Source organism: Callospermophilus lateralis, chromosome 18 (assembly GCF_048772815.1).
Source record: "Callospermophilus lateralis isolate mCalLat2 chromosome 18, mCalLat2.hap1, whole genome shotgun sequence".
NCBI lineage: Eukaryota > Metazoa > Chordata > Mammalia > Rodentia > Sciuridae > Callospermophilus > Callospermophilus lateralis.
In genome coordinates, this window is record NC_135322.1 from 18,378,758 (window position 1) to 18,400,848 (window position 22,091).

The 22,091-nt window shown below is 42.0% G+C and overlaps 1 protein-coding gene across 2 annotated transcripts in view; it reads right to left on the bottom strand.

The window, feature by feature from the left end:
• Positions 1 to 16,619, bottom strand: part of Garre1 (granule associated Rac and RHOG effector 1) — a 91,144-nt gene extending 74,525 nt beyond the window's left edge. The window contains exon 1 of one of the 2 annotated variants that reach the window (XM_076837621.2): positions 16,559 to 16,619. The gene's annotated coding sequence lies outside the window, so the exon portion shown is untranslated. The remainder of the gene's footprint in view (positions 1 to 16,558) is intronic. The other variant, XM_076837616.2, reaches the window with a different exon arrangement.
• Between the last annotated feature and the right edge of the window lie 5,472 nt (positions 16,620 to 22,091).

The window sequence follows — 22,091 nt, forward strand, 5'->3', positions numbered from 1 at the left end:
ATCTCCAAACACCAAATACTCAACTGCTCAATAGACAGGTTCCCAAATCAAATGTCCAAAACCAACTCCTCCAATGTTCCTTTTGTCTCTATTAATGGCATCACCATCCAACTCCTTGAACAAGGCAGAAACCTCGGAGTAAGTCTCCACTCCTCACTCTCCTTCACATCCAATTAATCATTTCTTCTTCCCCTTCCTGCCTTACTAGTGTTCCAGTCCTTCTCTTTCTATCATCACTGCCACTATCAAAGCTGAGATCATATTCACCTCTTATCTGAACACCAAGGTGATTCCTAAGTGGTCTTCCAAATGCCTGCGCTCCTCTGGTTGCTGTGTGATTGTTACAGATCCAATCTGATCATGCCACTCTCCTACATTATACCGGGAATGATGACTGGGCATGGTTGTGTATGCCTGCAGTTCCAGCAACTTGGGAGGCTAAGGCATGAAGATCGTGAGTTTAAGGCCAGCCCCAGTGACTTAGCAGGGTCCTAAACAACCTTGCAACTGTCTCAAAACAAAAAAAATTAAAAAGCTGGATCTTTAAAAAAAAGGATGGGGAGGTGGATCACTGGTTAAGCACCCCGGGGTTCAATCCCCAGTGCAAAACAAAAACCTGTAATGGCTCTCCACTGTCCTTCCCAACTTTCTCACACCGTCCTTGTTTTTCCCAACACCACCTGCTTCTGACACATACCATCTTCCCCCTCTCCACCAGTCTACATAGTCCATTCCCTCCATCTGGAAAGCTCTCTTGGCTTACTCTCATGCCTCCTGGATGTCTAACTTACATGTCACTTCCTCTTGGAAGCCACTCTGTGCTAGGGACCCATCTGTGTGCTACCATAGCATCCTGTTTTTAGCCCTGTGCTGGCATTAACTTTGCCGTTCTGTAACATACTGTGTCACAACCAACAGTTTCCTCAGTGTTTCCCTGCCATCTCCAAGCCCCAGCTCACTGAGCTCATTCAAGATATTCAAGAGTGCTAAGCACAGTGTAAACATTCAACAAATACTAGTTGAATGATTAGTTCATCCACAGTATTTACTTAATAGTTATTTCTGCACCACATTCAGTCAGCCTTACCACCCACAAAGGCACCAGTTTAAGTGCTAAAAACTAAGTTCTGCTAAAAGAATAATAAGGAAAAAAAAGTTACTGATCATGTCACATTCAGGTACTCCTAAATAAACAAAATGGACCTTCCTTAAGTGTCTACAATGTATCAAGTATTAACTTGGAGTTTTAGAGATAACTAAAACCCTAAAATAAAAACAGCTGACGTTAACTAAATGTATATTAAGTGCCAGGTACTGAGCAATGCACTTACATGTGTTCTAATTTAATTCTCACAACAATCTTGTGAAGTGGGGGAAATATCTAAAGAGGTTAAAGGAATTCGTCAAAGAATATCACTGGGCTAACGAAGTAGTCACCAATAGAGCTAGGTTTGGATCCTGGTAGTCTGCCACCGGAGGCTGAGTTCTCCATCATTACACTATTCCACCTCTGTCAAATACATGTTTTTAGACCATGCTATGTTCCATTTATTATAATTAGAAGATGATGTAAAGCTATAGGCTTCTTGGAATTGACAGGAAGTTAAGTTGGAACAATGAAAAGTGACCTCTCTTTAAGGAGAGGTCTATATAATACAATAGATAATTCTATATCTATTACTAATGATTCCCAAATTCAACACTCCAGTCAGTGGGACCCCTTCCTGAGACTAGACCCATGAGACATCTCAGCCCTTCAAAATTCTGCCTTGCCACACTTCGATTTCCTGTTCCTCCTGTTGTACTTACTGCCTTGTATGGTTAAGGGCACTACAACTCTAAGCCTAAACTTTAGGTGTTATCCCAGAAGGTCCCTGTCTTGTTCCCTCCCCTTTCTACCCAGTACTTTCAGTGCTGCCAATCTCGCTCACCAGTGCCTGCTCTGCAGCAACTGCTTCATAAATGTTTGCTACTGTTACTATTCCATCCTAAATGCCTCTGGATTCTTCTTTACATCTATATTGTTCAGTTTCTAAGGAAACAGTTTTTTTTTGTTTGTTTTTGGTGGGTGCTAGAGATGGATTCCAAGGTCTTAGGCATGTCTGTCAGCCAAATGCTCTATCATTGAGCTACAATCCACACCTAAAGCACAGAAGCATAGAGAAATGTCTCCTATAGAGAGAGCCAGGCTGACAACCACTCAAGCCGTAGATTTTTCCATGAAAGCAAACAGGAGGTACACCTGAACACTGGCTAGTAGAGAATAGCAAAATCCAAATAGCAAACTAAAGATTATGAGAATGTCACATACTGAAATAGAAACTAACAAATGGCTCCAATTTCAAGGAACCAAACATTCTACTTTATTCCATTTTACAAAATTAATAATTCAGCATTTAATACTGTAACACAGTGGCTCTCAAAAAGTAGGGAAAAGGGGCTGGAGCTGGAGCTCAATGGCAGAGCACTTGCCTAGCATGTGTGAGGCACTGGGTTCAATACTTAGCACCACATAAAAACAAATAAATAAAATAAAAGCATTCTGTCCATCTACAACTACAAAAAAAAATTTAAAAAAAAAAAAAAAGTGGAGAAAAGGATGATTCTGCTTTCCTGTCCCCGAGCAATTGGCAATGTCTGGAGACATTAGTTGTCACAACTGGGGAAATGCTAGTGGCATCTAGTGGGTAGAGGCCATAAATGCTGCTAAACATCCTAAAAAGCAACCCCCACAGAATTATCCACCCCAAAATGTCAAAAGTGCTACTATTGAGAAATCTTGATAAATGTTCTGAGCACCCTCCTTTTCAAGCTACTTAGTGTATAAAAACTTTCTTCTTTCTGGGAAGATATTACAAACTTCTCCCATAAACTAAGCTAAAAAGAGTTCGTAAGATAGTTACGGGGTATCCTTGGAAAAGAAATGGGTAAATGCTAACTAAATAGTTTAGAAAACAACTTCAAGCCAAAAAGTACCCAATATCCACCTTACAACCCTTACCTGCAGCAGATCTTGTCCCTTCAAGCTACCCTCTGCTCCTGCCAAAGTGTTCACTGTTACCCATGACAGGAACTGGGCCACAGGGACACAACATCCCACCATACTATTACCACTGAACAAAAGCACTCACGTACTTCACAAAAATTCTGTCCTTCAGCTAAGCAGCAATTGCCCCCCATCCAGGACTGAGAAGGCCATGACATCATCTCAACCCAATCACTAAATGTTCCTATAACTCCTAGAGGAAGAAGGTAATAAAAAGACAAAGGTACAAAATGTTGTACATGGTTCAGACCCTAAGCCCTTGTCCTCCACCACCTAAAATCAGTGCTCAGCAGTAGCCAGCCAGGAGCCGCCTCATTTCCTGTGCAACTACAGTAAAAATAGGAAATGGAGGAGGAAGTTCACAAAGCAGAAACAAAAGTAATCACAGCCTAGCTTCCTGAACACAAATCACTAAGCAGGGAGGGTATCATTAAAACATCAAAATGGAAAGGCAGGAATGGAGAGAGCCAAGGCCAGAGGAAAGGAAGTGACACTTCTGGGTCCACCAAGCCACAGACTATTTCTGTGACAGGGAGACAGTTCCAAAAGAAAAACTGGACACTAACCTACAGAATGGCTTCCTAGGAATTAATACTAAAACATTTTAAATTTAATATTCATGCAAAAACTCCCAAAATATTTGTCCTATCAATGTAAAAAATGTCAAATGAAAACATTTTAGGGAGGCCAAGATTAATGCCCCCCCCCCCCGCCCCGGCAGTCAAGAAGTAGCTATTAAAACTGCTGTCGAGGGGCTGTGGCTCGGTGGTAGAACACTTGCCTCGCATGTGTGAGGTACTGTGTTGCAGCCTCAGCACCACATATAAATAAAGAAAAGCATTGTTGGGCTGGAAATACAGATTAGTTGGTGGGCCCTGGGTTCAATTCCCAGCACCACAAAAAAACAAAACAAAACAAAACAAACAACAACAACAACAAAAAAAAACTGTTGTCAAAACAAAGAGTTACAGAGCTGGAGTTGTGGCTCAGCAGTAGAGTGCTTGACTAGCATATGCAAAGGCCTGGGTTCGATCCTCAGCACCACATAAAAATAAATAAAATAAAGGTATTGTCCACCTACAACTAAAAAATAAATTAAAAAAAAAAAAACCAAAGAGCTACAAATTGATTACATAACAAAATGTGAAGTCTATGTATCCTATATTGAGTCATAAAACCTCAAGGAGATAGAAAAAAATCTACTAAATAAAAATTCTATTCAAGGCCAGAACCTGTCATAGTTAAAATGAAGATTCTGGCTGGGATGCAGCTCAGTGATAGAGCACTTGCCTATCTTACATGAGGCCCTGGGTTCATTCCCTAACACCAGAAAATAAAAATGCTTCTACACTGCTGACGTGAGACAGTGCTGTTGAGTTCAGCCTCTATGTCCTAGGCACCAGAATATAGCAATAAATAAGACAGACTGCTCACAAGGAGCAATAAGTCTAACCATGGAACAAAATACATACACACAGTGACACTTGACTGCCTCTGTGGTAACATTTGCTCTTATAACAATTTATTACCACAAAATATGGCATTCCTCTACAAAACCAAAGCAAGTTATCATTAGTGGTTCTAAGGAGCTTTCATATTTGGTAATTTACAAACAGCTGATCATTTCATTTAAGCAGAAGAAAAACTTCTAACCACAAAGTCAACAGAGTTGAAATTCACTTTCAAAATAACACAGGTTTTAAAAAAAAAAAAAAAAAAAAAAAAAAAAGGCCAAATATGTTAAATGGTCATACAGATGAGGAATAGGTTTAATTTTGTTTAAATTGAGGGTTTTGTTTATTTTTTTAAAATTTTTTTTAGTTGTAGATGGACACAATATCTTTATTTTTTTATGTGGTGCTAAGGATTGAACCCAGTATTTCATGCTTGCAAGGCAAGCGCTATACCGCTTAGCTACAACCCCAGCTCTTGTTTATTTTTTAAAGCCATTACATAAGTAGAAAAGTAAACGAAATGGGTGGTAATTACCACACATTCAACTTGACACAGAATTAACATTCAATGAAAAAAAAAGTCTGTCCTATTGAGAACAGACCTAGAGCTACCAATCTAATTTTCTGATAATAAAATGACTTACTGTATTCTGTACTTTAAGACTGATGCTTAATTTTTTTATGAAGTTTAAAAACTAATTTTCAGAACCAGCACAGTGACCCACAACCTGAATCCCAGCTCCTTGGGAGGCTAAGAAAGGAGGCTCTCAAGTTTGAGGCCAGCTGGGGCAACTTAGTAAGACCCTGTTTGAAAATTTAAAAAAAGGCTGGGGATATAGCTCAGTGGTAAAGTACCCCTAGGTTCCATCCCCAGTACCAAATTAAATAAACATATAAATTAAATTAAGTTAAAAGGGCTGGGGAAGTACCTCAGTGGTATAGTGTTCCTGAATCCAATTCCCAGTACTAAAAAGAAAAAAAAAATTAACTTTCAAAAACTTACTGTTGCCATAAAAAAAAAAAATAAAACTAGTAATATTAGAACCTTTAGAGTATTTTTATTAAAGAAACAAAAGAATAAACCAAAAGAATTTTTGTTAAACAAAAATCTTCAAAAGGAGAAAAAAAAGAGTGAATCCTTGAAAAGAAAAAAGTTTTGTCTACACACACACACACACACACACACACACAAACACATACACAAACCATTACATATCACCAAAGAATGAACAAAGTTGGCTCTTGAATTTCTGATAATGTTTGCTGTGGTAAAATTAGGTGTTTTTTTTTTTTTTTTAATGTTTATTTAGTTGTAGATGAACACACAGTATCTTTATTTATTTTATGTGGTGCTGAGGATTGAACCCAGTACCTCACACATCGAGGCAAGCACCTTAACCACTGAGCTACAGCCTCAGCCCCTAAAATGAAGTTTTTATCCTTAAACTAAAATGATCTTAAACCATTAACATTTTTTCTATCAAATTCACCCAAACAAATTGTGCTAATGGAAAATCAAGTGTAAACTGGGGTGAGAATAAGTTACTTTTCTTTAATTACAAGGTACTGATGTTAATTTTTTCAGATCCAGTTTTTAAAAATGCAACAACAATCTCCATACATTAAAAACCTGTAGTTTATTTTTGTTACAGTGTGATAACAACAACAACAAAAAAGCCCAGTTATCTAATCTGAGAATACAAGGCTAACCACCTACCTCAGTTACTCCTCTCTCACAACAGGCTTCTGACACCAAAATCAGGGGATGGGGGGTGGGATGGGGGGGTGGGGGTGGGGGTGTGTGGGGGTAGGGGGGTGGGGGGTGTAGGGGGGTGGGGGGTGTGGGGGGGTGGGGGGGTGGGGGGGTGGGGGTGGGGGGGGTGGGGGGTGGGGGGGTGGGGTTGTTGTCCCAACACATCAAGTAAGCAAGCAATTCTATAGATTCTCCTGAGGACACCAGCAGGGTTTTCTCTAACTCAACTCTGACACATTTGTCTGGAGATAACATCAGATCCCATAGGTTAAAGGCTCTGTCACTTCACTGTCCCAGGCTTCTGATACCAATTGAAACTTCTGGTTGTTTTATTTTTTCATCAACACAATTTAAATCAGGATTCCTTCAACCCTTTCCTTGAATTCCATGAGTTTGCCGGAATGGCTCACAGAATTCATGAAACCAACTGGATAATACTTACCAAAATATCTTGTTCTTGTAAAAAGTACACATATGAAAATATGCAGAGCATTCTCTGGGCACCCATCCTCCATGATGAGCCTTCACCAGTTTAACTATCCATAAGCTCTCTGAACCCTGTTCTGTCAGGTTTTCAAGAAGGTTTCATTACGTAAGCATGACTGATTAAATCACTGGCAACTGGTGATCAATTCAACTTTCAGTTCTTCTCCCCTTGCCAGAGATTGCCTAATGGGCTGAAGTTCCAACTCTATGATGCTGCCTTGATTTTCAGTCCATCAGTCTCCATCCTGAAGCCCCAAATATTTATTACTTTGGAGGTTTCAAGTATTATTATTTTAGGAGTTGTAATGCCAGGAAACAGGGAAGAAAACCAAATAGGAATTTCACAATATCACATCTATAAGAACTTTTCAAACTTGTAAAAGAAACGTGGTCTAAGCAGGTGCGGCTGTGCACGCCTGTAATACTAGGGACTAGGGAGGCTGAGGCAGGAGGATCGTGAGTTCAAAGCAAGCCTCAGTGATTTAGTGAGATACTAAGCAACTCAGTGAGAACCCTGTCTCTAATAAAATAAAAAACAGGGATAGGGATGTGGCTCAGTGGTCGAGTGCCCCCAGATTCAATTCCCAGTACCCCCCAAAAAAAGAAAGTTGGTCTAGTAAAAACTAATTGCATCCATTAGAAAGTTACTTAAGAGATAGTAGACAGGGTCGGGCCTGGTTAGTACTTGGATGGGAGACCGCCTAGGAATACCGGGTACTGTAGGCTTGGGCTGGGGATGTGGCTCAAGTGGTAGCGCACTCGCCTGGCATGTGTGCGGCCCGGGTTCGATCCTCAGCACCACATACAAACAAAGATGTTGTGTCTGCCGAAAAACTAAAAAATAAATATTAAAAAATTCTTAAAAAAAAAGAGAGATAATAGAAAGAGACAGATATTATTACCCTATATACATGTATGATTACACTAGTGGAATGAGTCTGAACCATGTACAGCCGGAGCAATCAATGAGAAGTTGTGCTCCCTTTGTGTATTAAATACCAAAATGTATTCTACGTAAAATAAATAAATTTTTAAAATAATAAAATAAAAGTTACTTAAGAAAACAAAATTCAATACCACTACTCATTCTTAACATTGTGTGACCTATTCAAAATAGCATTGTGTGACCTATTCAAAATTAACCTCAAAGGGGAAAACAAATACTTCTCCAGAAATTTACAGAGAAGCAAATCAAACTATGTTGGAAATTATTTTTTATTATGGAGAGGAATTATATAAATTTTGATAAATTCCAGATTCAAGACCATTTCTGAAAATGTAAGGTAATCAACAACAGTTTTATCAATGGAGAATGATAGTGGCTTCCTTCTCCGAACTGGGAACACTGGCTCCAATTGTACACATACAGAAAGCCCTCTCATTTATCAAAAAGACCAGCAAGCCAGAGTCACAACTAGGGAGCCTGTTTTTCTCCACAAACATTTCAGCAGGCCAAACCTTTAGAAAAGTGGAAATGCTAGAGGCCTCCTCATATTCACCTACCAGACAAGGAAGGCAGCTTCAGAAAGCAGGCCCCCAGTGGTTAACCTCCAGTCTAATCTTCCAGCTCTGCCAGTTATCCACACCATGAGCCTTCACACACCTCAAGCATTTACTGAGGTCCTACTATGTGCACAGTACTACTCCAGGCATCAGGGATGCAGTGGTACAGTTTATAATCTAATGAGAAAAAAATAGGGAACTGTTCAGGCCCCTCTCTTTTCAGTAAGATGCTCCAATACAAAGAAGAAACTTCATAGAAATATGGCACTGATGAAGTGCAGTAGTTTACCAGTATGGATTAGGAATCACACTGACCTAGATGGGAATTCCTACTCTCAGTAATTATCAGCTTAATGAGTGGCGCTTGTTAACTTTATGACCTTAAGGAAGTCACTTGGAAAAAAACCAGTAGTCCCCCCCACCCCATAATAGGTACAGACCCAGGGCCTCACAAGGGGAGACAAGTTCTCTACCATCAAATTTCATCCCCAGCCCTTTTCATTTTATTTTAAGACAGGGTCTCACTAAGTTGTCCATGTTAGCCTCCAACTTGTAATCTTCCTGCCTCAGTCTCCGGAGTAGCTGAGATTACAGGCATGTGCCACCCGGTTAAGTCACTTGGATTCTTGTGCTTCAGTTTCTTCAGTACTATGGTGAGGATTAAATTCATAAAGCACAGCACTTGGCACACCTTGAGTTTCAGTAAGTGGAACCTACCACCCTCTTTACAAAGAGGCTATGGATTAGTCAGAGGGTAACACTTTGTCTTCCACTATAATTTTTCATTCTGAACTACTACAAAACACCCCCATCCTGCCATACCACAGTTACAGCTTCCAGAAATAGAACTTACTTTCCTGCAGCTCCCAACTCACAAAGTCCAGGCAACAAACTGAAAAAGTGAGGATGCCCAGTGTGCTCCAGAGAAAAAGGTCATGGCTCCTCCCATTTCCCTGCCTACCGGTCCCTCCTCCTTCAGAGAAAAATACAACATATGCCATAGCTGAAGAAGAAGATAACTGACAGATAGCTAAAGAGGCAGACATAGCTGAAAAGGGAGATCAGTCACCTTGAAATACAAAGTACATGACAAAGTTACTTAAATATAAGGATATAGTGCATTCTTTCCTATTTTGGACCCAGGGACAGCACAAGTCCTTGTGAGTTGACAAAAAGGCCCACTTTGGCCTCTCGCTGCCTAAGTCACCAGAACCTGGGGCACCTAGGTCTGGAAGCCAAGCCAACTTTCTTCTGCCTCTATTCTCATGTGTTTATATCCACCTCTGGGACCAGGGAGTGGAGTGGGGGAAGACTCAGATATTCTCATTCTCTGGCTATAATTGCCCTCTCACTAAATCACCTTTAATTTAAAAATGAATCTTTACAACTGCCAATTTGAAAATGTATTTACTGCCAGTGGCCCAGACACAGTCAAAAGTTTTTTTGTTTTTTTTTTTAAAGAGAGCAATTTTATATCTAGGAATGAATCTTAAATTAGAAATACACTCATAGTAAGGGCTGGAGATGTAGCTCCATGGTAGAGTGCTTGCCTGATATGCACAAGGTACTGGGTTTGATCCTGAGGTGAGGGCGTAGATTCACGGTAGAGGGAGAGTCAAGAACACCCACTGTCAGTCTGTCTATAAGCATCAACCAGGAAGTAACTCACATGTCCTGCATTAAGGGGTTTATTAAATAAATTATACAAGAACATCTCACAGTCATTTCAAAAATCAAAGTAAAGGATTCAATCCCTAGGACAGCTCCTCCCCATCACCCAAAAAGATCAAAGTAGAACCTCCACACTAATGGTCTAAGATGCCATCAATAAATCACATCATCTTATATACACTCAGGAAAAACTGACATATAATGATGACTGACCTGCCATCCCACAACATATCCTAGTTTCTCTTCAGCTTTTTTTGTTTCTGATCCTTTTGCCTCAAGCTATCTGGGCCTTAGAACAAGACACTTTGTATCCTTTCCCCTTTGTTTGACTTTTTCCTGAAGTTACCCATATTTAAGATTCATAGTTCTGATGACCATCATGCTTAGGCCACCTAAGTCATCACAGAACTTTTCCTGATCCTCTGCACCCTCTACTATCACTGCCTGTCAGTAACTCTGTATTGTCTTTCTCTCCAAATGAACTATAAGAATGACAGAAGGAGACTGAACACATCATCACATTTATTGTAGTACAGTCCACAGCCATAGCAACAAAAACATTCCCGCCACAAGCAGTCTAAAGTCTTTACAAATATAAACTCATTAAAACCTCACTCTAACCTCAGGAGATAGGTAATGTTACCTCCCTCATTTTGAAATGGAGTAAATGGAGACAAGAAGTTTTGTGACTCAAAGTTAGTGACTAGTTAAGTGGTAGAAGCAAAACTTGAACTCAAAAGCATTTGGCTGTATTTGCTTTTTTGCCCCCTCCCTATGTAAGTATACATCACATTCATGTATGTTTTAATTTAGTAATTTTTTTTGTTCATTCTTTGTTTTGGTCTTTGGTACTGAGGATTAAACCCAGGAATGTCTACCTCAGCCTTTTTTTTTTTTTTTTTTTTTGAGACAGGGTCTCACTAACTTGTCAAGGCTGGCCTTACACTTAGTATCTTTCTTCTTTAGCCTCCCAAATAGCTGGGATTATAGGAGTGTGCCTCATGCCCACTTAAATTTTGAAATCAAAACAATATACAGGACTGGGATTGTGGCTCAGTGGTAGAGCGCTCACCTAGGACGTGCAAGGCCCTGGGTTCGATCCTCAGTACCTCAAAAAAATAAATAAGTAAGGGTAGTGTCTACAACTTAAAAAAATAAATAAATGTAATTATATATATATATATATATATATATATATATATATATATATATATATATACAAAATCTATACCATACAAAATGGTATGTAAGAAAAAGGAAGGTAATTTCAACAGGCTAACAGGCTGGTTTTCTGACGCCTCACCCCAAAGGCAATCACTTCTTTTCTATCATTCCAGAAATTTTTTCTGCTCTTAGAAATCAGTTTCATGTGTTTTCTATATATTTCTTCTTTATTTATTTACACCATGGGCACATGTGCACATCTTTCTGCCCCTTGCTCTTCTCATTAACGATATTTCTCTGAGCTCATTCCATATCTGCACGTATGCTGCTTTAACTAAATTCTAAGAAATGCATTATTTATACATATTAACCAAAGATGGTTTCATGAAGTCACAGGATCTTTGTGAGCTTTGGACTTCATCAGAACCAGATCACAAAGCTTTTCAATGTTCAAAAGACATCAAGAGTTAGTTAGCCCTGCAGCAGCATGCAGGCTGAAGAAACAGAGACCTCTCAGGTGACATTCAACATGGCATTTCTATAACAGTAAGTACCTGTCTCACAGGGTCGTTGTAAAGACTAAATGAGGTAATGCACACAAAGCACTTAACACCTGATCTGGTTATCACAGAGCCTAAGGCTTGGCTTAGCACCTGAAGTATTGCTAGTGCTCAGTAAGTTAGATATATTTTATTCTTCACATACATTATGCCTGCTCACTGCTACCTCTTTATCCATGTCATGGTCCTACCTAAATGTCCTCCCCTTCAATGGTGCTAGACTCAGGTTTTTTTTTTTTTTTTTTTTTTTGCACGTGGGGGGTGGGCAGTACTGAGAATTGAACCAAGGAGTTACATACTCATCTCTCACCCCCCACTTTGTGTGTGTGTGTGTGTGTGTTGCTGGAGATTAAACCCAGGGCTTTGTGCATGTGAAGCAAGCACTCTGCTGAGCTATATCCCCAGCCCCCCTTTTTTATTTTGAGACAGAGTCTCACTAAGTCCTGGAGGTTGGCCTCAAACTTGTGATCTTCAACCTCCTGAATAACCAGGATTACAGGTGTATGACCACACCCAGGAAGGATTAGCTTTTTCCCACAGTATTCTATTCAAGAACAGCCTTCTCCAGGAAGTCTCCCCTGAAAATTGCAGGCTGGATTCTCTGTGCGAGCAGTCTGGGAAAAGCCTGTCATCACTTCTCACTGTATGGTTATCAGTTATCTGTGCACCCAAAACCAAGCAGCTTCAAGGGGTCTGATTTAGCCTTTGTTAGCTCAAAGATGAGTGACATATTAGCCAGAAAGTCAGTTACTAAGTTTATAAATACCCAAAGAGCTAACCCTTGTTGAACACTTACCAGGTAGCTACCAGGCAGTGTGTTCAAAGCCCTCATGGCACTAAGGGAAAGGTGCTACTATTATCTTTATTCTACCCATAGGAAACCCAAGAGATTAGACAGCATGCCAAGATCAGGATCTGACCCAAGCATATGGATACAGAGCTCTCAACATTCTCGAAACCCAGTTCTAATCAGAGGGTATCAGGAGGACATAAACTAAGCAAGAGAAAAGACACTTCCAGCTAGAGGCATCAACATGGACACACTCATCCATTCGGTACTGGAGAGGTTCTACAGAAGACTGCATTAAGCTTCTCTGGTCAGGGCTCCCAGGTAGTGTTACAGACACACTATCCACCCCAATTTCCACAAACATCATCTGAACCCTCCCCTAGAAACACACATCTTTCTTCTGAGGCTACAAAATTAAGTTTGAGCTTTCTGACTACAAACACATTCCAATCATGCCTTCCTGGGGTTATAGCTGGGTCAGTTTGGTTGAATTTAAAGTTTTCTCTGAAATTCTCTAAACTACACTTGCAAAATGTCTTTTGGCCTTGTATCTTTCTATAGGTAGTTGATTTGTATTGTTTTGATTTTATTTTCAGATGATCATTCATTCATTCAGCAAATACCTTATCATTTCCAGAACACTGTGTTCTAGGCCCTAGAGATAAACGCAGTGAACAAGATAGGCAAGATCCCTGAAACCTGGCAGAACTTTTTCAGTGTCTCCCCTTCTATATACTTGGGATATTTTCTGGCAACGGTTTATTTGACTTTCTTGCCCAGGCTGTACCTTTCAGCTCTGGATTCTGATCCTACAGTGAAGTGACTGGCCCATACTGTAAGTACTTCATTAATGGGAGCTAACTAAATTCACTGGTTCTCCTCTTTCTATCCAGCGCGGGACCAGATTATATCTCGAGTCCCTTAGAAAAAAGGTACAAAGTCTAAATTAAGATAAACAGAACACAAATGGCAAATGCAACCTGTATCAAAAAAGAAGATAAGACATGATATATCAGCTAGTAAGAACCACCTTGAGAAATGATGAAGGGCTCCAACACCTGGAGAAAGTATGGCTTTAGAAACATGTTGAGAAGACAGGAAAATGAAAGATTAACCTGCAGAAAAGTCTGAGATGGGGGTCAGCAAGTGGACGCAGAGGTGGGGAGCAAGATGGTTCTCTATGTAGAAGTCACATACAGGATATGTGGGAAAGGAGCATATATGGGGAGGTGGGGAAAGTAGTATAAAGCTAAGCCTCAAAAACAGTCCCCAGGCAGATGTAGGAAATAGAGCAGCAAAAACAAGTGATAAGGCACAGTCACACAAATTTAAGAAAATGACCACAACCTTTTTGGAAAAGGCCGACTAGGAGCCAGGCTGGTTCATGAAAAAAAGAATGGCTCATCACGCCAATATTAACAGTCAAAGGAAATGAGTAAGCAGCGGCCATTGCATCTATCAATTAAGGGACCCTCAAGAGGACAGTTTCAACAGAAACAAAGACGCATTTGAAGCTCAACTCCTAACACTTCAGGTTCTAAGAGAAAAGTGGCAGCCTGCTTTTCTGTAACTCCAAAACAAAGCAATTTCTTAATCAAACTAACATGCTTTGTCCACGTAGAAAGGTCATCATCTTCCACCAAAGACAAATTCACAGGAGGGAAAGAGAGAGAGTGGACACTCAATTCACGTGATACTTCACCCTGCTGCTCAGATTCAACTATTTTCCTAGAGGTTTAGAAGATCCACTGGGCATACAGTTCCTGGTATATTAGGCTTAAGATTATCAAAAGAATAAACATTTAGTAAAAAATTTTGCAGAATCATATGCAACTTATTTATTGTTTTAAGGATGCTTAAAGTATGCTGTCTTCCAAAAATCCAGAGATAATTTTAGATTGAAAAATCTAGGCTTGCCAAGGGAATCTGAGAACTTTTCTATCTTGGTCTCCAATCTAACCTACGTATTCATGTGCAAAAATAGAGGAAGATTAGAATCTCAAATGCCAGACTGAAAAGTTGCCACAACAAACCTGAACTCTTCATATGGAGTTTGTTATCTTGTCAGTAAGAAAGTAAATGAAACAGCAATAAAATAAACTTTCGCCTTTAAAATGTGCATTTTTAAAAAATTATTTATCTAATGAGAGGCTACTATCCAGAATAAGTAATGATTATTTACAACTCAAGAACAAAACAACAAATAATTCAATTGAGAAATGGACAAAGGACTTTAAACAGACTTAAAATGTACATTTTAGGGGTTGGGATTGTGGCTCAGTGGTACAGTGCTCACCTAGCATGCATGAGGCACTGGGTCTGATCCTCAGCACTACATAAATGTAAAATAAAGATATTGTATCCACCTAAAACTTAAGAATAAATATTTTTTAAAAAAATGTTCATTTAAAAAATCTCAAACATGAAATACTCCTTGGATTGTAAAGGAAAATTATTTAAAAAAAAAACAACACTGAAAAAAAACAATTGTGGCATTTTTTAAGGCACGTGAAAATATCTGATCATACACAAAAATCTGTAAGTAGACCTTTATAAATACATACTTAGAACTTTAAACCTAAAACTTAACAAAAAACAGTTACAGCTTATTCAATAAAACTGCAACAATTGACTAGCTATTCAGAAACTATTTTATATCTTATACCAAAAATAAGTTCTAAGTAGATTAAATAACTAAAAGTAAATAAAACGATGAGAAGCAAAGGTGGATGGAATTTTTTTGAAACATTGGAATAGGGAAGAATTTTCTAAATATATGAAAGAAAAAAAATAGTATTTATTTTTTAATGAATGTTACCTTTACACCCCCGTTGTGAATTTATCCCAAGACAATAATCAGACAAATCCTTTTGGCAAAATCATTTTATGGCAAAATGGAAATAATCTAAATATTCATCAGGCCAGGCCCTGCGGTGCATGCCTGTAATCCCAGCAAGTTCCAGGCCAACCTTAGCCACTTAGCAAGCCCTAAGCAACATGGAGAAACACCTGTCTCAAAAAAAAGGGGATGGGGTGGGGGTTGGGGCTGGGATGAAACACAGTGGTAGAGCTTCCCAGGGTTCAATTCCCTGTGCCAAAAATAAATAAATGTTCATCAGTAGGGTTTGGTTAAATTATAGCATATAATGGTGTACTACGAAGCCCATAAAAAAGTGACATCATATATCTGTATTTACTGATATCACTAAAATGATAGCTGTCGTTGTCACTGAATGATGGGTTGGTGGATGTCTCTCATTTCCTCCCTTAACACTTTTTGTAATGTCTTGAGTGTTTTACAAAGGCGAGAAGAATAAATTCCTCTTATAATAGGAATGAGGGGCAGAAAGAAGCTACTTTCAAATTTGGGCTCTCCAAGCCCAGTGATTCTCTGACAAATTTTGTAAGAAGTATAAACAAAATTCTTATCATGCCAACCAGCCACGCTTCTTTCCTCGCACCGCGCGAAGCAGGAAGACACACCCCTGACCCTGCGCTCCCCACGGGCGTGGGTTCTTCATCTTCAACCCCGGCCCTCCCGGGTCCCCGCGGACCCTCCCCTGGCCCCACTGCGCCAACAGGCTCAGCAGGGCCGGAAAATCACGTTCCTCAGCTGCCCGGCACGACTGGGAAGGTGCGCACCGCCGGTCAGGCAGCCGCGGGGCGGCGTGAGGGCCGCGTCCCCCACCAGCCCCAGTGGACCCCGGCCGCCTGCTGCCCACAGGCCGCTGTCCTTTCGCGGACTGCTCCGCGAGCTTCCGGGAGCGGGTACCAGCGCCAGCCTGACCTCCCGGGCCCCGAGGGAATGTCCCCCTCCCTCGCCTGGCCGGCGCCGTTCCTCCCCTCCAGTCCCGCGTCCTCCGGGTCTCGGCTGCGCCCCCAGTCCCAGGCACGCGCCAGGAGGCCCCTCCAGGCTTCCGTCCGCTCGGCCAGCGCCCGCAGAGCCCGGCGTCCTCCACAGCGGGCGGGCAAGGGGTGGGCGCCCAAGGGCCCGAGCCCTGCGGTCCCGAGCGGAGCGGCGCCCCGCGAGCTCGTCCAGTCACCAGTCCCGACTACGTCCCATAACCCACCGCCCACCGTCCGACCCCGCCTGCCTGCGCCCGCCCGCGCCAGCTCGCGCCAGCTCCTCACCTGCGACGGGCTCCGACCCCCAGCACACCGCCCGGACCGGCTGTGTACACCGGAAGTGACGTTAGAGCCAGCCCCGCCCCCGCCCCAGGCGGACGCCGGGGTGGCTGCGGATCCCGCGGCTGGAGCCGACCCTCCCCTAGCGCAAGCGGGGCGGGGGTGTCCCTGAGCGTCTTTTCTGCAGATCGAGGACGTCCCAATGGGACGGCTTGGGAAAGGGTTGAGGACTGGCAACCAGAGCCGTAGGATCGCTCTGATTCTCCACTATGGCTTAGCCCCGGTGCGGGAGAGGACGGTTGCGTCCTTATGGATTTATTATTGAAATTGATGACTTAAGTATTGAGCTGTAGATGCCAGTCACTAGTCACTGCCGGAATCGGATAATACTCTTAGCCTCATAGGTTCATTCTCTATTGGTAGAAACAGAATGCAGCTGTCACAGATCCCGGTGATACTATAGTGCCAATTGTGACAAGTGGTAGGAGGGGAAAGTGGAAGAGGGGAGGGAAAGAGTACCCTGACCTAGTGGAGGAGGGCGATCAGGGTATTCCCCCAGGAAAAGAGTAGGAGCTGAAATCCTAAAGAGGAAAAGGAAAAAACAAAAATAAAAAACTGGGGAAGAAGAACAGGGCATTACAGCAGAAGAAACAGCAGGTGTTTTCAAACTGCTTTGTATTCAACAAACAAGGAATATGATCAGGAGAAGTTAGGCCTTACCTGAGAACATTGCATACCTAATGAGTTTTAAGCAAGGGACGATTTGACCACCTTTATGACTTTAAAGAGATTACTCTGGCTGTAGTGTGGAGGACTGGGAAGGGGAGGCAAGAGTCGGTGTATGGAAATGGGGGTGCAGCTTAGTGCACCTTGCCTACCATGTATGAGGGCCTGAGTTAAATCCCCAACATCACAAAAAATAAGTGGATCAGATTTCTACAATCCTGTTCATAGAAGCTTTATAATAACCAAAAGACACAAGTAATAATGTTCAGCCAAGGACGAGTGGATAAACAAAACGTCAGATGTGTGTGTGTGTGTGTGTGTGTGTGTGCGCGCGTGTGTGCGTGTGTGTAACAGAATATCATTTGGCCTTAAAAAGGAAGAAAATTCTGCCACATGCCAAATGGATGAATCTTGAAGACATTATACTAAGTGACAAAGCCAGTCAGAACTCAGCATTCTGAGTCCACTTATATGAGTACCTAGAGTAGCCAAATCATAGAGACAGAAAGTAGAGCCCAGCACTATGGCACAGGCCTGTAATCCCAGTTGCTCAGGAGGCTGAGGGAGGAGGATTGCAAGTTTGAAGCCAGTATCAGCAAAAGCCAGGTGCTAAGCAACTCAATAAGACCCTGTCTCTAAATAAAATACAAAATAGGTCTGAGGATGTGGCTCAATGGTCGAGTGCCCCTCAGTTCAATCTCCAGTACCAGAAAAAGTAGAATGGTAGTGAATAGGGTTGGGGTAGGGATGGAGAGTTAGTGTTCATTGGGTACAGTTTCAGTTGGAGAAGATGAAAAAGTTCTGAGGATGGTGGTAGTTATACAACTTCATGAATGTATTTAAATGCCACAGAATTGTGCACTTAAAAGGTGAATTTCATGTTATGTATATTTTATCCCCCCCACACACACTCACAAAAAGTAGATGCAGAAATCTATTAGGAAGCTATTTTGATTATTTAGGCAGAAGATGATCCTGATTTAGACTTAGGAGCCTCAAAGTTTTAGTTCATGGACATATATCCAAAAAAAAGTTTGTAAGGGCTGGGGTTGTGGCTCAGTGGTAGAGTGCTCACCTAGCATGTATGAGGCACTGGGTTCGATCCTCAGCACCACATAAATGTAAAATAAAAATATTGTGTCCACCTAAAACTTAAGAATAAGTATTTTTTTAAAAAAAAAAAAAGTTTGTGTACCTGTAGCCCCAGCTACTCAGGAGTCTAAGGCAGGAGAATTGCTCGAGCCTAGTAGAGTTCAGAATCAGCCTCGGTAACATAGCACAACTCTTGTCTCTTAAAAAAAAAATTTTTTTGAGCCAGGCACAGTGGTGCATGCCTGAAGTCTCAGTGACTCCAAAGGTTGAGGCATGCACTCTGCCATTGAGCTATACTCACAGTCCCCTATTGAAACTTTAAAGTAGCCATTTTCCCATATGGCGGGCTCTGACCCATCTCCCCAATTGCTGCTGCTCACTTCACTCCAAAGCTCATGGTCCCAGAATAATATGCTGGAAACTGTTATGCCTGTACCATTTAGGTCTCTTCCTATAGGCTTCCATCCAGAACCAGGAAAATCTCAAGTAAAAGCCACACACGCATTTTTAAGTTCAGCATGAACACTGCCAAACTTGGAACCCCTTGGTGACCTTTGTGGTGTGCCAAGCACCAGCCTGTCTCAGACCTCTCAAGCTTACCTGAGAACATTTTATATATTATAGACATGTTGAGTCTGCTATGTGAGTCTACCTGCAGATGTTAAAACTCTTCTCCTCAGGTTAGAATTATTTTCATTCATCAAATACACACATGTGGGGCTGGGGATGTGACTCAAGTGATAGCGTGCTGGCCTGGTATGCGCGAGGCACTGGGTTCTATCCTCAGCACCACATAAAAATAAATAAAGATATTGTGTCCACCTAAAACAAACAAAAAAAAAAATAAATTAAATATATATATATTGGGGCTGGGGCTGTGGCTCAGCAGTAGAGCACTTGCCTAGCACGTATGAGGCCCTGGGTTCAACCCTCAGCATCACATAAAAATAAATGAATAAAATAAAGGTATTGTGTCAACTACAACTAAAAAATATTTAAAAAATAAAACACATATGGAAAGACAAGGGAAAAAAATACACCCATCAGGCACAGTGGCACACACCTGTAACCCCCAGTGGTTTGGGAGGTTGAGGCAGGAGGATCACAAATTCAAAGCCTGCATCAACAACTTAGTGAGGCCCTAAGCAACTCAGAGAGACTCGTCTCTTAAAAATATGAAAAAGGGCTGGGGATGTGGCTCAGTAGTTAGGCCCCCCAGTAAAAAAAAAAAAAAAAAAAAAAAAAAGAAAGAAAGAAAAGAAATCACCTATGAAACTAACACCTCTTTATTCTAAGTTGCGTTGTACCAAAGTTCTGAGAAAAAAGGGTGAAACCCACAGAGATAAGGGCCAGGTCCTCCTGAAACCCATGCGTCTTCAGGGACAGAGGCTTCCATCCTCTGGCTCTGCAGAGAGGTCTATGTTCTGAAGCCTCGACACATGCACAAGGATAGAGCCTCAGAGACCACCAGACCAACAGCCTCAATTCACCATTTAGGAGGCAAAGAAGGTCAAGGCCAGGGAACATGGTTTCTCTCTGAATCCATCTGGCCCCCTTACCAGCTGGTCACAAGTAGAATCAGATCCCATGGAAGGACTGAGAGTCTCTGAGGCTTTTGCCTGTGATAAATGAGTAGAAGACTTCAAGAGCTCCTCAGTGACTCAAGGACCAGAATAAACCAGACCTGTGTTAGTGAGATGTACCACAGAGATGCACCTTGACCTTGGCAGGAGTTGACCCTTCTTGCTGAGACAGAGCAGATTTTCTACAGCTGGTTTTTATGAAGTTTTCACATTCCTAGTGTCAAAAAGTCTGTGGAATCAGAACATCCCGCTTCCAGGGGCTCCTGAGGGATTACAGAACTGATTTTCGAAGCAGCCAAAGTTATTACTGTTGGCTTGTGTACTTTTCAAGGCAGTAAGAGCCAGGATTTCTACGCTGGGCTCTTACATGTTGGTTTTAGTGGGAACATCTGAAAGAAGAGACTTTAGGGAAGGGGTGTTCACAGCCAAGTTCTTGGTGGGGGTGGGGAACAGTGGAGTTGAATCTGGAGAGAGGAACTTTTCTACTTTATCTTATTGGGCAGGATGTGAAAACTGCGAGATGGGTTATGAGCCACGGGAAGGGTAGCTGCATTCCAGTGTCCACAGGATTTGGGAACTAGTCTGGAGAGGGCTGGCTAGACATTCCAGGCAGAGAGCAACTGGCTGCTGGGTATGGAGAGAGGCTGGGGCAAGCCAGGCCAGAAGCTTAGGCGGTGTGTTGTGGCAAGAACAGGGATGAGGGCAGCTTGGGTCATGTGCCCAGGGGGAAACTTCTTCCCCAGTCTTCAGACTGCATCCCCGACCAAGTTGCCTCTTTTGCCTGCTTTCTCCTGTGTGTGACTATCTGAGCATCTTGTTGTTCTCTTTCTGCTCCACCCCCACTGGCTGGAATCCACTGTGCTGTGGTCAAAAGGTCCTAGCCAGGCAGACATCTTCTTTTGTCTCATCCCTACCTCTATGATACCAGATTGCCTTTCATTGTCCTGAGGGGTTAGAGCTATCCAGGAGCCTAGGAGATCCCTGATGGATGTGCTGGACCCCAGGAATCCAAGTTCCAGCCCTGAAGCCAGGACAGGAGACCTAGTACCACTTCCTTGATTTCCCTTTGTCTCCAAAGCCCTGAGTAACAAAGGGGCTGGGGGGTGGGGGGAGGGACTAAGATAAAGCCGAAGAAGCTGCTGTGGGACTCCCCAAGGCTGGGTGAAGCAGATATATGTGGGGAGAGGGAGAGCTGCTGGAGGAACCAGGGACCATTGGGAGGCTATGCCTGTCACAAATTCTAAAGGTCTGCATGGTGGCAGAGAGATTTTCAGGTCCCACAGATTGCCAGGGGATCAAGGTTTATAAACAGACAATGAGCCGCCGGGATCAATGTTCCACACCTATAATCCCAGTGATCTGGAAGTCAAGGCAGGAGGATTACAAGTTTGAGGCCAGCCTCAGCAATTTAGTGGGACCCTGTCTCAACATAATAAATAAAAAGGACTGGGGATATAGCACAGTGGTAGTGTTTTGGAGCTAGGGCCTTCTAGAACTGAGGCAACGTGAAGACACCCCCTCTTCAAACCTCTATTCTTGCAATCAAGTCAGAAAGATTTCAAACATGTCATTCAGAGTAACAGGATTGAGTTTATTGAAGAAATAGGGAAAAGGGAAAGCGGACACTCTCAAGAGATAAAGTGAGTCAACTCAGAGAAGAGAAGGACAATGTACTTCTCCTATACTCCTGTTTTACTGGGGATCCCAGAGAAGTTTCCAGAGAGTTACCTCTTTACTTTTGACTGACAGTAGGGTGACGTCACACTTTCAAATCCTCATTGTCATGGCAACTCTAGGTCACCTTGGCCCATGCAGACCAGTTCTAATTGGATTCTTTATTTTTTAAAAATATATTTTTGTGGGGCTGGGGATGTGGCTCAAGTGGTAGCATGCTCGCCTGGCATGTGCAAGGCACTGGGTTCAATCCTCAACACCACATAAAAATAAAATAAAGATATTGTGTCCACCCAAAACTAAAAAATAAATAAATAAACAAATAAACAAACAAATATATATAAAATATATCCCCGGCCCTGTTGTATTTTATTTAGAGACATGGTCTCACTGAGTTGCTTGGTGCTTCACCTTTGCTGAGGCTGGCTTTGAACTTGTGATCCTCCTGTCTCAGCCTCCTGAGC